Genomic DNA, 18,192 nt, shown 5'->3' on the forward strand with positions numbered 1-18,192 from the left:
ATTTGTTAGCAAGCAATTTCCTTTTATCTTGCTCTATCCGATCGATAACTGTAGAATTCGGAAATTATACCTCCAATCGATCAACATGAAAAACTCCAGAATAATACTCATGAAGCGTCCAATGCCCCTAGCCTTCATGTGCATTAATAGCTGGTGACATAGCGCCCACTGCCACAAGCCCATGGCAGGCGGCTTCAGGGATATCATAGAGATGTAAACTGATATTTGGACCTTCCTTTCGTCCCTCTTTTTAGGCTTCCATGAATAATCCATATTCTTTCCAAAAAGAGGCTATAAAAATGACGCTGAAAAGAAATTATTTTGAACTAGATTCGTTTTACATACTATTCTTAAATTTTTACATTATAGAGTCTGAAATCTTTGAATTCATCTAGAAAGCCAGTACCACAAGCAGGGACAAAAAAACTGAACGGGACTCCGTTCATAATTTATTGAGTGACATCGCTAAACATCTACAAGGTCTGTCCAAAAGTAGAAGGACTGCGAAAGTAGAGGACTTAGTCGATTAAAAAACTTTATTGCCAGAATTGATACATCTAGTGAAAAGACTTCGAAGTAGCACCCTTTTGCGTCCACACACCGATGCCAGCGGGTTTTCCACGCCTCGTACACTTTCTGGAAGGCGGCGCCCGGAATGCTGCTAAGCTCCCTCGTCACGGCCTGTTGTAGCGCTGCCACCGAGCCGTGGTGACCTCCTTTCAACACGAATTTGAGGCGAGGGAAGAAAAAGGAGTCTGGTGGGGCATTTCCTGAAAATTTGGATCCTCAATCACATGGCCGAGAAGCTCTTGGCAGATCCGCGAGCGATTTTGCTTTGGCTCGTCCGAGAGCACTCGCGGCACCAACTTCGCACACAGCTATCTCATATGTTTTCGGTCACAAGTCGATGGGCATCGCTTGCAAGTTCATCATAAACCATTCAAACACTTAAGCGGCGATCCCTGTTCAAAAAAGCCTTCACTCTTGAAAGATTTTCGTTACTTTTTGAGGTCGAAGGGCGTCCCGAACGTCCGGTGTCTTCAACATCTTATATCCCCTCCTGAAACAACTTGTATCACTTAAAAATACCCGTTCTACCCATGCCGTTATCACCATAAGCTGCCTTGAGCATTTCATGAGTTTCTTTCCTGGTTTTGCCCATTTTCACGCAAAATTTGAAGGCGTACCGCTGCTCCATTAATCGGTTCATGACGGAACGTAAGGAGATCATGTTATAGAGGTTTCGCAAACTAACGATCTGCACTCCGCAAAGGTTGGATGCCAAATGCGACTGGTCTCCAGCCTTTCCTGAAACTCCCCTCCCTCGAAAACAACCAGAGAAACCGCCGCCTGTCCGTCCGTCCATCCGGGAAAAAATAAGACCTGCTACCTTTTGGGACAGATGTCATACTCGTCCTCTTTCCGCAAAATCCAAAGAACCAAGAATAACTGCACCTCGTTACAGATTTTTGTTTATTTTATTCTTTATTTGATTACCAGAGAGATATTTGTAAATATTAACCACTTTTTATTACATTTTCTAGCCTTTCTGAAATTTCTTCTTCGTTCCTTAAGTACTGGGCCTGTTTTCACCCAAAATATTTCGCAAAAATGTACAGATTTTCAATACCTGCCTGGCTAAAACAATCTTTACTTGAGGCTTTAGTCTATTTCGTTTTTATAATTAGTTTTTGTAATAAAATTTTACGCATTGATCTTGAAGTGTACAAAATTATTAATGCAACCAGTCCTGAAATATTGTCTATTCGGAATTCTAACCAAATTATTTTACAAGGCACTTTCATTCCTACCTCAAGGCTCTTATATTGCCCTATCTATCATTTACCTTTTGTGCCATATTTTCCTACTGCCTAACTATATTAAACAGGAAGGAACGAAATTGAACAGCAATACGATAGTCCGTCACCATACGGAGAGAGGTGATGCGGAACTGGAAATCAGGAAGGGGAAATATTTATTAAGTTACAGCCATGCAACTTGAGGACCCCACCCCTAACGCAACATAAGGAGAGTGTGGCACCCTGCTGTTGGCAGCGGACCGCGTGTGTTAAAACCCCCTGGCAGGAACGAGGTGTTAAAAGGTGAACTTGAAAATACAACAAAATACGGTTTTATCAAGCTTTACGTCAGATGTATTTCAGTCTCACTTTGCCATGCGTAAAGCTAATTGCCAACAGAAGATGCGAGAATAGTGGATATACATGTTAGTAAAACAATTCAACAATTTCAGAGGGTAAAACTCATTCGCCTTGACCGGGATTCGAACCCGGATCCCTCTTTGTCCGGCCGAGTGCTTTAGCCAATTAAGCTATCGAGACGTCCTCTTAAACTCTCAAATAGTAGGTGCAACCAAGTCAATGCAACAATTTCAGAGGGTAAAAATCATTCGCCTTGGCCGGGAAGGTATAAACAGTCTAAGTGTTGAAAGTTGCCTTTAACCTCGTGGACTGTGGCGCGTCGCGCACGACTACGAAAGCCTTTGACATTGCATGTACAGTTTTTCGTCACAACATCTTGTTCCTTTAAAGCCCCCAATATTTCAGAGTTTAAGAGGACGCCTCGATAGCTTAACTGGCTGGACAATGAGGGACTCAGGTTCGTATCCCGGTCAAGACGAATGATTTTTACACTCTGAAATTGTTGCATTGAAATGCATATTAGCGGATGACTCTGTTAAAAGTTACTGTTGCGGCATCTCCCGCAGTTTCTTGGAATATGTAAGTAAAACTCTTTATCCCCTAGACGTTGCGAGTAGCAAATCCAATGAGCTCTAGCCTTACAGTTACTACCCTGAATGGTCATTGAGAAGTAACCCAACGTAATCAATGGAAGCAGATGAAAAACAAAAAAGAAGCTTTTTTAATGGCCGTTCCGAAAACTATATTTGCACTGATTTCGTGGGCTTCAGCCAGTAAATACAAGTCTCCATAGTATTTGCAGATTCACGCCCATGGATAGGCATTCATTTTCATATATTTTATTAAATACTCTCATCTGCAGAGACATCATTCTAAAACAATTTGAAATAAAGCATATGAAAATTGAATCACTTCAAATGGCGTAGTATTAAAATTTAAAAAAAACGGTGACGCGATCAACCGGCCGGGTATGTAACCGTGATTATTTTTTTATAACCATGAATAAGTAATTTTATTTCAGTTTTGTTTTCGAGCCTCAATTTGTCGGTCGCATTGATTTCGAAGTTATGAGGTTTTAGCTTACTTCACCTTATTGCGGCTTTCACAGTGTTGAATTATGTGAAACTCCATTCGTCCAAAATACATTTTTGAAGAGAAAGAAGAAGATGCATATGAAGCACTGTATAAATGCTTCATCCACATTTCGTTGAAATGCTCAGTTTTCTGGAGAGAGCAAATTTTCGATCAAAAAGCCATATTCAAAATATCAAAAAAGCAATCTCAGAATTTTAATAATTGAATTGCGTCGGCAATGAAGTGAGCATAGAATAGACGTAATATGTAATACTAGAGAGTTGTATACTTAGAGAGAGGCAGTATGTATTTTTAAAAAACTGGAAGCATTAAGTTTCGTTCAGCCTAAAATACATGATATTTATTTTCAAATGAGGGACCAAGCACTTTATCAAGCTCTTATTTTTTTAATTTGAGATATGTCAGTAATGCAATTAAAATAATTGCAATAATGCGTTCAGTATCACAAGTAGCAAAGGTTGTAATTTGGTATTCATCAATAGAAGGCTGCGTAGTTGGACACAGGATAGAATGAGGGTTAAATTCATCACATTTAAGGAATTATAGGGGATTGTGTGATGCCAATAGATATAGAAAAAGGCCAGAATATCTTTGTGCGCTTAAGGGAATGCGCCCGGGAAACTCTTTGACAGAGTATATTGGGGAGATATACTGACATATGCAGACTATACATGCAGAATGAAGAATCACGCTGGGGGAATGGACGACTTAGGGTAAAAACAGATTACTCAAGACATGCATAAACGAGTATGTAGATGCATGGATAAAAAATAGACGAGTACATAAACGTATTGGTATCATTACTGCTTACGGATCCGAAACTTCATACACACAAGAAAAGGATGAGCAGAGAAAGGGAAATTGTGAGATGCTCAAGTGGTGAATAGTGGAGGAAACAGACAGAAAGGAGGACGAAGGAGTGCATGTTTACTTCTGGGAAGAGAAGAGAGGAGACTGCTCGGTGGAATTGGAAGAAGAAAAGAAAAGGGTGGGTGGAGGAGATACTGAAAGGCGAAGCGGGATGAATGCTGAAGGCCGTGAGAAAAACGAAGAGGAAGAATAAAGATAGGATTTTTGAGCCGGACAAGAGGAAAGTAGGAGAAACTGATAAAGGGAATATTTATGGCATGAAAAAAATACGAGGTGGCATTTCGCACGCGATATCCGTTAAGGATCATTCGACTCCATCCCTAATAGGTAGAATACCCCCGACTGAAATAATGAGTAAAGTAGTAAAGTTGAGTGCCAAATTTTGGTTGTTCAATATCAGGCAATCCAATCATGCTGCAAGTGTTGGTGGCAAATGTTATTAGGCTGTCAATCATAAAGCGATCTAATGATATCCCTGGGTCCTGAGCTGATGTTTCGATTGATGGTTTTTGGTTTCATCTTTTGTTTATGCACAATTTGGGATTTTTCTGAAAATTTTAAAATTAAAAAATGAATATTTGTACATTTTAAGATTACAAGGGGAGACCATTTTCAGCTGTAGCCGTAAGAGAAGTTATCTTTGTGGTTTTATTGAAAAATGTTTACAATAAAAAATTCATCAATCTCCACATTTTTTTCCTTAAGTTAATCGCCTCGTTTACGTATTCAGGCCAAAAATTTTATTTTCTTGCAAACGTATGATGTCTTGATTCTAGTTTGATGGTCTCTGAAAAGAGTTCATGAAATGACTTGTGGCTTCCAAGCATTACCTTATTTCCGAGGTGTATGACTAAAATGGAGTCGAGCAGAGTGGTATCCAATTCCAGCATCATTTCAGCACACTTCTCGTTATAGCTACGAAATACTCTCTCAAGGCTCTCGCGTTACCAATTTATGGATCGCGTTAGCCCTCCCACCCACGCTTATAGAAGTCGACAAAAAGTGTCGGGCATTGATTCCTGCGAAGTTGGGAAAATATTCTGCCGAATGGTTAGTTCAACACTACCAGTACAGCTGCTAAGCATATACACTTACTATTCGAAAAAAACTTGAGTGAGGTGCATATAAATAATTTTATCCATGCTGCATATGCTATGGACTATTTCTCACGAAAAAACTCTCCCGAACTGAATAGGCGATTCTTTTCGAGTAAATGGCAAATTACCTTAAATTTTAATGCACATTTTTCGCGAAGCACCAGACTAACTTATTTTCGGTTAAACGGATTTTCATCTAATTAAGAAAAATTTGCTTTACATCTCGGTCGCCTAAATACTTTTAAACACCTCTGAAAAAATGAGCAATAATTCAATAACCTTATTTAAACTCTGTGTTTTCTATTCGTGATGTGTTGAACATATTTCTTAGTACATCCCAAAATAATCGGTCCTGAATTTTCTCATGCCTAAATTTTGCACCAGAATTCTTTCACCCAATGCAATTTTATCTAGAAAATTTAGAAAATGACAAAAATAAAAACTTTTGGAATTGCTATAGAAAGTCTTACGGAGAGTACGACAAGCTAATTCCTTCTAGATATTTAAGGCATAAAACTTTGAATGAATATTAGTGTTGCATTATGTTTGAGAGGTATGCGGGTCAATAATATCTTTTGTCATTTTCGTCGTGAATAATAAAAGTATCACTGAATTAGACGGCACTAACGGTGACATCATCATACGAATGTGATTGCGTGAAACTATATACGTTATTCCAATTCATAATGAAGGTGTCTGTCGAATAACTTGATGGGCCTGTTAGCCCAGTGGGTTGAGCGCTGGTCTACTGGCCGGAGAGCCCGGATTCGAAGCCAGATGGTCGTCGTCTACCTCACCCAAACTGTGTCATTTCACGATTAGCTGACCTTCCAGGGAAACCACAAGGGTTCAGGGAAAGCAACCAGACCCCATAATACTTTGACATGTGAATTTAACACTCAATGTAGGGTTTATTATTAGATGAACCATACCTTTTGCTATAAGGTCATCCTGCGGTTTGATTACTGTGGTTATTTTTTGTGAAAAGTTACGTTTTAAATCAATTTCGAGTTGCTGGCGTGAACTAAGTTGAAATCATTCTAATTGAAATAATAACTTGCCCAGTAAAAGTGAAATTCATTGTGGTTCTATCGAGCATTAGAGTGGAAATTAATCTGTCAAGGAGTAGTTATTAACCGTTTAGCTATTTTATCGCAGTTTCCGAAGATTTATTTTCATGGCCAGAGGAGTGGTACAGTATCCAAGATTTTCAAGTCAAAAATAACTTAATGGGTGCTTGAAAGCAAGAGCCTTCTCCCGAAGTTGTGTCTTTACTCAAGTTGCATGGCATAAATTTTATTACGGAAAGTAACGTCCCGGAAGATCACGATATTTTGTTATTTCAGCGCCCCATATTGACGAATCGTTCTCTCAGGTATCGCGTCAGTGTTTGCTTATTTGAAAATTGCAGTCACGACGAATCCAAAGAATTTTTTTTCAATGTAGGCGAGACTCCACCCCCTAACCGCCACAGCCAATGGCTAGCCATGAGTCTCGCTTCGGGGAGCCCTCTCTCACGATTACTGTTCGCAGCGAAAGAAAACTGCAGTTGCTCGCTGCGAGCCCACGAGCGTGTTTGTGTGTGCGCCCAAAATCCCGTCTTCCCGAGAGTAAGTAATATTCTTTCTATATTTTTCCATAAATTTAATTCTAAATTGAAGCACACCACGGATTGTTTTTCTTAAATCTTTGTATTTTGTCATCGCCGAGGTTTATTGATTTCGACTATTGAGCTCTCGCTTGGAAAAAAGATAGGCAGTCCCTAAAGGTTTAACATTCATTTCTATTGCTAATCTTTCTCCCGATATGTTCAAACAAATATGTTTCTTAATGAAATATTATAACTAGTTCTCAAGGAGCCCAAAAGGCCCTCGTGAAATATATGATTGGCGTCGTCGGTCAAAGTCTTGCATATCATTTAATGCTCACCACTGGAGAATGAGGCAAGTTCAAATAAAATCTGCCAGATTTTTTGATAAAAGGTTGTTATAAGGTTATCAAAGAAAATGGGAATACACTGAATCCATTTCCAAGGAAGAAAATTTAGGGGCGATATTTAATGGTCGTCGTTTTCTTTTGATTACTATGGGATTGTTAAAAATTCACGCATACTTAGAAGATACGAGTATAATCTACCGTATATAATAAGATAGACTTCCGAACTTTAAGATTCAAGTTTTCCTTGTTCCCTCGCATGATATCTGTCCGCCGCAGCAAAGGTGTCCTCAGAAGATATTTGAAATCATTTGAATCAATTAACCATTTTCAAATCTAATTTAGAACAGATTTCTGCAAATCTCCAGAACTCTCTCTACACTCTTTTGGGGTTCACAAGGCAAACCAAGACGACTAAACGTTATTGTTAGTCAAAAAATCAAATTGCATCCAGTTATATTATACTGACAAATAAAGGGTCAAAGTTTAAAGTTAACTTTGCAGTTCATATTTAATAATTTAAAACATATGGTGTCAACAAAGAATTTTCTGATGCACGTAATTGCAAACCAGGCCAAATGTTCCTTTGTTGATAAAACATGGTTGATATTTGCCTCTAATTGAATGACTGCATCATACGGTATTTGGAAATTAATGGCATTATCCATTCTCCAGTATCTCATGACATATAACGTTTTCGCAAGTTGAAGTCAAGTTTGCCTTGTCTTAATACACGAAACCACAGCAATCAATCCAAGGGTATCTTTGATATGCGAGGGTTCCATGCTTACGAAAGTAAGCGCGTCAAGTTAACGCGTCAAGGTAATTAGTTTGGTGCCAGTTCCTTATTCCCTCTCCCCTTTGTGGTTTATCAGGAAGATCTGGTGCTCAAAAAATCAGTCAGCTTGGAAGGTTAAATTGGGACTGGGGCGTACACAAACTCAATACCCAAAGGGGCGAGCACCCAGCGTGTCTTCCTCGTCACCCCACCCACTTACCTGCTCTCATTTCTGACTCACCTTCGTAATGGTCGTATGCGGAGTAGATTCTAATTTAAATTATTATTTTATCCATATCAATGTGTGTAGCATTCTTTTGCATACTAGTTCACTGTAAGAAACATTAAGAACTCATTTCACGATATGAGCGTTAAATGATTCTTTTCATTTTTAGTCAAACGTATATCTTTAAATATCACGCTTTAACAAAACCTCGGCGATCTTTGTAATGAATTCAATGAATGGTTTACTGGCAAAGGGTGCCTTATATTTTGAAATGTACTTAATAATATCAGACAAATGAATAATTATTAGCGTAGATTAAAAGTCATTAAACGTCAACGCTTCATTGTAAATTTTATACTTAAAAATCGAAATTATTCCTCTTGAATATGCGTGGCCAAACATTTAAAAATACGTATATGATCCTGTGAGCACAAATTAACAAGGCATAAAGCGTATTGTTTTACGTTCACTTGCCATTATTCTAAAAATTGAGGAACTAATTTTATCCATGCATATTTTTACAGAAAGTACGACAAATAGTTGAAGGCTAATGGCAAAGTCTATAAACATTCAGCAATTTCTGGAGCAGGATAATTTTATAAATAACACCTGTCCATGAAAAATTTTAAACTGATAACCTTCAAGGAAGCCATAAAATCGCTTCTGCGAGAACGATTGATATTTTGAAAGTTAAGAATGCTATAAAAAATATATGAATCATCAGATTTATCACACCGTTTATCTTTCACAGTCGTCATGGCGTGCTTTCGAAGAGGATTAGCTAAAATCAGTCCTTCGACGTATATAGCATAGTACACATTTTGCAGAATGGGTAATGGTACCGGCAATAAAAAACGTATGCGCGCGGATGTTATCGGTTGAGTGCACTATAGTGCATTATCGGGAAAGTAAGCAGAGAAGCCGCTGTGGCTTTTAAGCCTTTTGATTCATCTTCTAGTGGCAACGATGAAGAAGGGGAAATGAAAAGGTTGTCGTCAAAGACAGCTTCTCCGGTAGACTCCGTGGCGCGGAGAGGTAGAATAAAACATACTTTCGTGTTATTTCATTATTTATTTCGAAAGTACAAATTTTCTGTTCCAGTGGTTTCAGGAACTTTCAATTTTTTTAAATACGAGTATATTAGAAGGAAAGCTGTAGATAAACGTAAAAATATTCGTTTTAGAACATCCCATGCAGATGGCATACAAAATAGCTACTAGACTCAGTAACAGCTATGGCTTTCAATTAAATCTGTTATAGATTCTGCGGAAACTGGGAATGTCTGTCCCAAATCCATGGAGAATTCTGGTCAAATTAACTAGTCAAAACATATTGCGTCATGTCCCTTGACAAAACTCATTTTGTGCTAATTGGAAGTCGTGGTAATATCGTGTTCTTTACATTATTTTTCCTTTTGGCTTATGCCGATGTTTTCCTTCTTTCCAACCTTCTCTCCCTTCAATTTTCATAACTCCACCCAAACTATTTGCTACCTAAATTACTCACGTGTCCCAAAAGGCACAAAATAGCAGTGGGACACTCGGAATCCCTTTAACCAAAACGTCATGACCCATGTATTTCCCTTCTTTTTCTTTACTCAAGCGTAATAATCACAAATTCGCTCCTCTATGCTTCTTTTGCTGATTTAATTTTTCTCCAAACGCCCTTAAATGTGAATAAGTGCTGTTAAAAAATTAGAAGATTATTAGCGCTAGCGAAATAAGTATTTACTAAGAAAGTGAATGTCATGGAAGTTTTTAAGGACAAGATGACAAGAGAATAGATGAATCAACATTTGAATAGGACAAGTAGTTCTCTATAATTCCGAAATCTGGTCTAAAAGGCTAGAGCGAGAAAAGTGTAGTGTAAAATTGAGACTTTTTCGAGGTGGGTTGGCCGAAGAAAATAAAGAATAGCTGAAAATACAAGGGCTTACGTTGATATTTTTCCCATGACAGGAGAAAAAATAAGGGCACCAAATGAAAGTAGAAAAAGGAAGGAGATATTTACATTATTCTGAAGCAAGAGAGATATTTTGGAGAGGGGGAGAGATGCGACGTTAATAATGGTGGTATACAGTTCAAAAGATTTAAATATTGGTTATTGACAGTCTAAGGAAGCATTTGGATGGACACCATGCCGAATTACCGCTATATTTCTAAAGCTCGCCTGACAAGCACACCCCCACATTGAATGAAATCTTCCTTCAATTCCGCCTACATTCTACCTTCCTTTATTTCGTCCAACATTCCAATCCTTTTCCGCCTCTACCTCGTTTGCCGAACGGCCTCCCATATCTCAGAGTATTCAACGTTACGTCAATCAAAATGCTCTCCACCCATCTCTCTAGCCTCCTTTGGATTTCTCTCAAGAATCATCTCTCCTGACTAAATTGTTCATGGGCTAAAAATTGCTTCCCATATTAGATTTGCAATAGGGGTTGGATGAAAAATTGGAATCCTCAGGGCATTCACCGTATGAGGCGCGCGAATATTAGGATGGACGAGGGGTTTATTCCCGAGTCGCACTTAACATAAGCGCAGTACTTTGCGCTCCAATGCTTGCTACGTCATACCCGTACACTCGCCAACCGATGACACCCCGAGTGCGCCTTTCATCGGCTCCTCTCTGGCGGCACACGTGGCCCAACGAACTTGGATTGGCCTCACTGGATAATTCAGCGACTCATTTACACTTTGCGCACCAGTGAAATTAACTATACTAACATAATACACGACTAAATGTAATAGAGTGACATAAATAAGCGCTGAATAAACCTGTCTCAAAACTTAACTCAACTAATTGTTTAATTCAAGTAGATTTACATCATGTTTAACGTAGCCTTCATATTCCACGCGCACTTCATTACCTTTGATTTTTATAATTAAATCTCATTAGATTTAGAGGTATAGTAGTCCAGGGGGTAGTAGTCCAGTGAGGTATAGTAGTCCAGAAGTCCAGCTCTGGACTACTGAGTGGAGTGCCCATGTTCGATTCCCGGGTGACACCAGGTACCAGGGTGTCCTGGGAAACCACGGGCGTCTGAGGCATGAACAGGTCACGAATAAGTCATCAGTCTCTCGATAGTCGCCCTTCCCTTCTTTGACCTTCAGCTGGAAATTGAATCGTGAAGGCGCCACCTTTACTGCCTTGATGTTCACTGCGAGTACGCTTGAGGCTGCCAGCTGTAGGGCCGGTCGGACATTCGAGAGCTGTAAGGTTTTTTAGATTAGAGTGTTGGCCTATCTAGGTCAGGCCCATAAGAATCCTCAACGACAAACCATTTAGCTTTTAATTAAGTGGATGTTACTACATGAATTCTTACGAGTTCACATAGCGTGAATCAAATTGTATCGGGCGAAAAGTTTAATAAGGGAGTTGATACAAAAACAGCCGCTTTATAAAGTTAAGTCGCTGAATATCATCAACTTATCCAAAGCAAATGCGCAGACGTAATTATTTCTATTGAAAGATGGTTAGCCACTCAGATTGTTGACATTAAAATTTTTCCAAATCCTTTTTTTACAAAAATAGCAGAGTAAATAAATCGAAGGCAGAGTTTGATTGCAGTTAATAGCTCTTATATCAGTAGGTCAGAGATTAATTCTATATAACTTTGGAACGTGTTTTGAGTTCAATTAAAAGGCCCCATACAAAAAATGTATGTATTCCCATTTATAGATCATCGGACGAGTCACTTCAATACTAGAACTGAGCAGGCAAATAAAAACCTCTCCCCCCAAAAAAAACAGACATGATAATTGGCAGAAGTGTCAATGCTACATCCGATGTTAAGGAAGAATTCGGAAAATCGTTTCGTTTTCTCAGATAAGAAATTAATTAAACATTTTAAAGAGAATCCCAAAGCATCTTGGGTCTCTCTGGGGGACTACGTGAAATATTTAAATATTTAATTCACTCAAAAGCGATAAATAAGAAAGAAAAACCAACAGTTTAAGAAAAATCAAATTATTTAATTTCTTCTACTGAACATTTTCCCCAATGTTAAGCGAAAATCTGTTTTCCTGAAATATAAATCCCATTGTTATTATTGGTAATCTATTGGTTACGGCTTTTCAGTAAGAAACTTACCAGGAGCATACATCAATGCTCTCGCCAGTACGGCTCTAGGGGTCATCAAAACGCACAAACTCTACGGCTACATTAAGGTTGTAGCTGATGGAAAGAGAAATTTCATTGACTGGATTAGAAATTGTTCTGAAAAACTTTCACCGAAGCAAATCTCTGGATCCCGATCAAATACCAAATTGTAGATTTAAGGTACCAGCGTCGGAAATTGCACTGCATGTAGAAATCATATTTATGGAGTCCCTAATAGGTCAAAAGTATTCAAATGACTGGAAGAGGGCTACATTTGCACAACAAACTACTATATACTTCAAACCGACGACAGAGAAACCACGCAATTGTTAACTAGTTGCTCCAAATATCCATGTCTTACAAGGTCTTGGAACATGTAATTCTTAGATCGATAGTGAGACACCCGATAGCAAGGAGTTATTAATGAAAAACTAGCACGGTTTCCAAAATGTTGTTCCTGCGAGAAACAACTTGTGCTTTTTTTCATGAGATTTTGTGTTCGGGAGAAAATAACTTTCCAACCGACTCGGTTTTTCTAGAATTTAATAAATATAAATTTCGACAATATTTCTTATAGCAAGCTACTCACCAAGCTAGGAGCCATGGCAATGATAAATATATCCTTGGCTGGATTAAGACTTAGAACTGGGCTTTTTGAAAGGTCGTATGTATGGTTTTTGTATTAATGCGGTATAAGTCACTTCAAGTACCCCCAGAGAAGGATTATTGAACTTTTTTTCATTTTTTCTTTTTGTTAACGACATTCACTCAGTGGTCAATAGGTAGATACGCTTATATGCCGACAGAGATATCCGACAAGTCGAGGATAAATAAAACTAGCAGACTACATTAACAGTGATAGTGCGGCACATGATAATTTGAATTTGATGTATAAAAAGGATGTAATGATGAATTTTGGAATAGGAGTAGTTCTTTCTCGAACTCACCTACTGCATCAGGAACACCGAAATGGAATGTGTAGACTCCATTAATCGTACTTAAGTGTTACCCTCTCTCACGACCTCTCATGGGTGAAACACATACGGGGAATATGTGGACAAGCTAAGAAAAAATTAGGATTTATTAGAAGAGTACTGGGTATATGTAATGAAAAGGTCAAAGAGAGACATTATCTTTCTCTGGTTAGGCCTCATTAAGAATATGGTGCCAGGATATGGGATCCCCACTAAGTTGAATTAATTGCCGAATTAAATCGTGTATAGCGTAGAGGAGCTAGCTGTGTAAAACGTTTTTACGATAAACTGAGTAGTATAACAAATATATTAAAGGACCTAGGCTAGGACTAGTTCTGAGAAATCACTCACGGAGCGAAGGTCAAATGACAGATTAAATCTCTTGCATCAATTGGAAGGTCTCTTAAGCGATTGTGTTGAAAAATGTATTATTAGACCCGCTGTGCTACGGTATGAAAGACGATGATGCAGATACAGATAGTTTTAAGATTGCATTATGATCCATTTAAGGTCTCTCGAACGCCAAGTGATTAAAATAACTGTTAGTGACCGCAACGGGGAAAAAAGTTTACATCTTTTCATTCAAAGAAGCTCAAATACTGTCATTATTTCATAGTACCTTAGTTTAATTTCCTTCTTGTTACTCATAACTCGTCTCTTTTACGTATAGAAGTACATAAATCACACTTCGATGTCGCAGTATACGCACTAGTATTTATCAATATTATCATTGATTTTCATATTATCAGAGATATTATCATTGAGAACTACGAAAAGCTTGAAATTTGATTTGGCGTACCAGATGTGCTTCTGCCATACCCCCCAGCGGTGGGTTGCTGGTAGCTCATCTCTCCTGTCATACACTTATTAATGTTACTCAGTTTAATCTGGGAGAGTGAAAGTGTTTTCTCTAAATAGACGAACAAAACAAATATATCGTGGTTGTATTCTATGTGAATTTTCTTTTTATCATTGAACTCATTTCTGATATTTCTTCATATCTAAACTCAAACTGATCATACCCTAAATGGTCATTTTCTCTCGCTTCCATCCTTTTATCAATGAACGCCTTAGCTACGTGTAAAATCAAAATTTTAGCCCTATAGCAGGAGAGAGATAATTATCTCTCAAAGAAAAGAATCAATGCTGATCGTACGAGCTCTTCAGGCCAAATAATAATACTTTCATTTATTCTACAAAGGGGTAAAATAAAACCTTCCCCCTCCGTTTCCATTGATCCTTGAGTACCTCATGGATGTTATGTTTACGGTCATGTTTGATCTATTTCCTTCAGTATATTCCGTATCTAGCATTGAAGTACATATACCTGGTCCTAAGCGTTACTCTAAAATTGAATTCATAATCTTTTCCCACTAGACATAGTAACTTGCAGACCAAATATCTTCACTATATGCATTTATGTATTTTTTCCATCTATCGGAAATCTCATCTAGGTGGATTAATTATATTACTGTGGTAGCTCTGATAGTATGCATATCCTAATAATGCTTTCCCCTTTAGTGGGAATAAGTAAAGATGAAGGCTCTCCGATGAATAATAGTGTGTAGGCTGTGATGAATTAATTTGAGATCCACAGAGCCGAGAATTGAACGTTATGGACCGCTCGACACTAACCTGCAAGCGGAAGAATTATTTGTGCAACCTAGTAGATGTGAATATTTGCTCGAATTCCAATTGTTATGCGACACGGTGTTCAGATATCCAAGGTTATATGCCGCACCTATGAGGTAAAACCTTTGCAAAAAGCAGAGGCGCTAAATTGATAAAGGAATCGCCAGCGAATTTGCCCTGCAATTTGACTCGAGGATTAAATGTATTCGTTCAACGCCCAGCCTACTTTTTAAACGACAAGATCTGGCTCCTAGACAAGTCGGGTTCCGTGGATTTTAGCCCATGTGAAGGGCGGGCTTAGAAATTATTTTTTTCTTGAAATTATCAAAGTATAGAAATTTTACCATGAGTGCCTTTCATGGAATACGAACCAAACACAGAAGACATTCATGGAAGGATATGTTACACTATCCTAAACACTACCGTTCACAGCCTGCCAATGCATAGCAGAAAGTGAGCACAACAGATGTCTCAATGTTGACCTCATAACCCAATTTAATTCGCTTTATTTGCCAAGCCGAACTTAGTTATCCAACTGTTACTATAAAAGAAAAACAATGATTAACTGCGGAACTGTAGTGTTTTCCACCATTGTGACGTACAAAATAAAATTTCCAAAACTGGGCGCAACGAAATATTTCCGAAAAAATTTTGGAAACTGTCCATTGCTAATAAATATACCCAAAACCTCATGACACACACTCAAACTAAATACTCATTGTTTGCATAATATGTTATTCACTTTCCATATAACATGTGGAAACTTTTTTGAAGTCAAATTACTCTGTAAATGGTCAGATCCTCTCAGGTCCCTCCTGTGGGACATGAGAGGGGTCAGTTAGAGCTCAGAGGTCAGAGTTGGTAGACTCCCATGAATGAGAGAGAGTTGGTGACAGATGGGTCAGATTAGGACCATCGGGAGGTTCAGCCCTTTCAATGGACACTGAGCATTGCCATGACCACAGAAGATGAACACTAACCCTTACTATTCCCAGAAAACTCATTAATCTTGTTTTCTTGACAATGGAGGATATATTTCAAATCATGAGCATATCCTGATATTAATGTGTAACTGCAGCATAATTGACAACCATTTTATTGATGTAGAGCAACAATATGAATGCAATAATTAAGATTCTTACCAGTATGGTGTTTAACTTTCCTGCAGTCTGCTTAATTAAATTAAAAATATACAAATCACCTATGTTTTCACAATATGTGCAATTAAAAATTACACTCTATTCCACCTATGAATTTATTTGACATATTTGGAATAAGTCACAGATTAATAAAAACATTTTGCATGCTTTTTTATTTTTTCATCCATATTGATACTATGTACTTAATTATGGCAAGGATAATGGAAAGCACATGTTATTATTAATTATATTTTATGGCTAAGGCATTGGATTAAAATAAGAAAGATATTCAGACTATTCACATTACTAAAGTGCTTAGCATCCTGTTGGATAGTTTTAATGTGAAACTTTGAAGTTACTTCAAGGTGGTAATTAATCTAATACAAAAAACTTTTTTTTTTGTTTTCAGAAACAACTATGCTAGTCTTCGCTTTCTTGGTTCTCTCAGCCTTCTTCATGCATGTGAATGCAACACCTGAGGACACCAGAATCCATATCAAAATGCTAGGTGATAACAGATACATATAGCAGACTTTAAATGGATATACTTTGTGTGTTACATGCGATGATAGTTCAAAATGTGCTAATTGCTTTCAGAATCTGGTGGGAAGAGCATTAAGGATGCAGGTGACCTTCTTAAGGATGTGTTTCACGTAGTGATGCAGCAGAGTGAAAAAGGGTTGGTAGAGTGGTCAGCCCTCAAGGATGTGCCGCAAGGAAAGCACCCCAACACAGCAATGCTCTTCCGAAAAAAATATCTTGGCTCAGAATTCTTAGGAAAAAGGAACTTGGGCTCTGAATTTCTAGGGAAACGAGGTTATGGGCTGACTAACATCATGGGCAATAAATGGAGAATTGCTTTCAAAAATCAGCAGGGATGAGATGTAAAATACACATCAATTTTTATTAAGTTTAAAGCAATTAATTTTGGTACAAATAGAGGAGTGATGAATGAAATCTCTTAACATTCAAACCTGTCAGGGACAGGTTTATACCAGGAAATGGAAATATTAATAAAACTAATTAATTTGCATTTAATCAACCTTTTATAGTCAAAAAACCAATTTTTAATGCCAAATTTAGAAACTTAAACAGCTCCTCTAGCAGATAAACCAAAATGTGTATCTATTTAATTGGCCCAATTTTACAATTTTAATATATTTAATGTTTGTACCAAAGAGAAATTTCAAAATCAATGCTTTAGCATCAGGTAATTAGGTTTGGGTAGTAATTTCAATATTAAATTGAAAAAATAGTGGATTGATTAATGCTAACAATTGATGCACTTAAACAGTCAACATGTAATCTTTAGCTTGAATAAAGTCAAAAGATATGAATAATGAGGCACTTCTATGTTAACACTGATGAAGTGAATAAAAATATTAATCAATGCTGCAATGAGATATTTGATTTCACATAAATACCCATCATTTTAGTTTATAACCCCATGCACTTTATAAGATAGCAATATTACAGAAGTAAGATCTGGTATTTGTTTCATGAAGTTTTCTCTGGTCTTCCACCGGGTTAGGGGTTCCATATTGGCCGACGTTTCAATGCCTGACTCGTGCATTGTCCTCAGGGTAGATGATTGCCACTCTGTATTTGGCCATCTTATATACTTGCTCTCTCGGGTCAGGTGACTTGTGATTGGTCTGAAGAGGAAGATCATCCTGATTGGTTGCCGGGCCGTTGTGGTCTGTTCCTTCCTTTTCTTACCTCCATTAGCACAGGAATTAAGAAAAGGAAGGAACAGACACAATGGCCCTGCAACCAATCAGGAGGATTCTCCTCTTCGGACCAATCACAAGTCAACTGACCTGAGATAGCAAGTATATAACATGGCCAAATACAGAGTGGCAATCATCTACCCTGAGGATGATGCACGAGTCTGGCAAAATGTGAATCACAATGCAATAATTTCAGAGTGTAAAAATCATTCACCTTGAAATTCTTCTTTGCTGCCCTCTTTCTTGAAAAAGAATAATAAATTTTCCCAATCTGAGTTCTTTTGCCACTTCAGCAAAGCTTCCAAAGAGGAGTCCAACGTATCCGTGAATAGACCAAGGGACAATGAGGAGTTAGGGTGCACAAGAAGAACATAATTCACTAAGGCATCCTTGCATTCTTGGAATGAGTGGCACATGTCAGGTATCAAAATAATCCAATCACTGCCCTGCACTCCA

The sequence above is a fragment of the Hetaerina americana genome, unplaced genomic scaffold (genome assembly GCF_022747635.1).
Source record: "Hetaerina americana unplaced genomic scaffold, ioHetAmer1.1.p SCAF_31, whole genome shotgun sequence".
Classification (NCBI taxonomy): domain Eukaryota; kingdom Metazoa; phylum Arthropoda; class Insecta; order Odonata; family Calopterygidae; genus Hetaerina; species Hetaerina americana.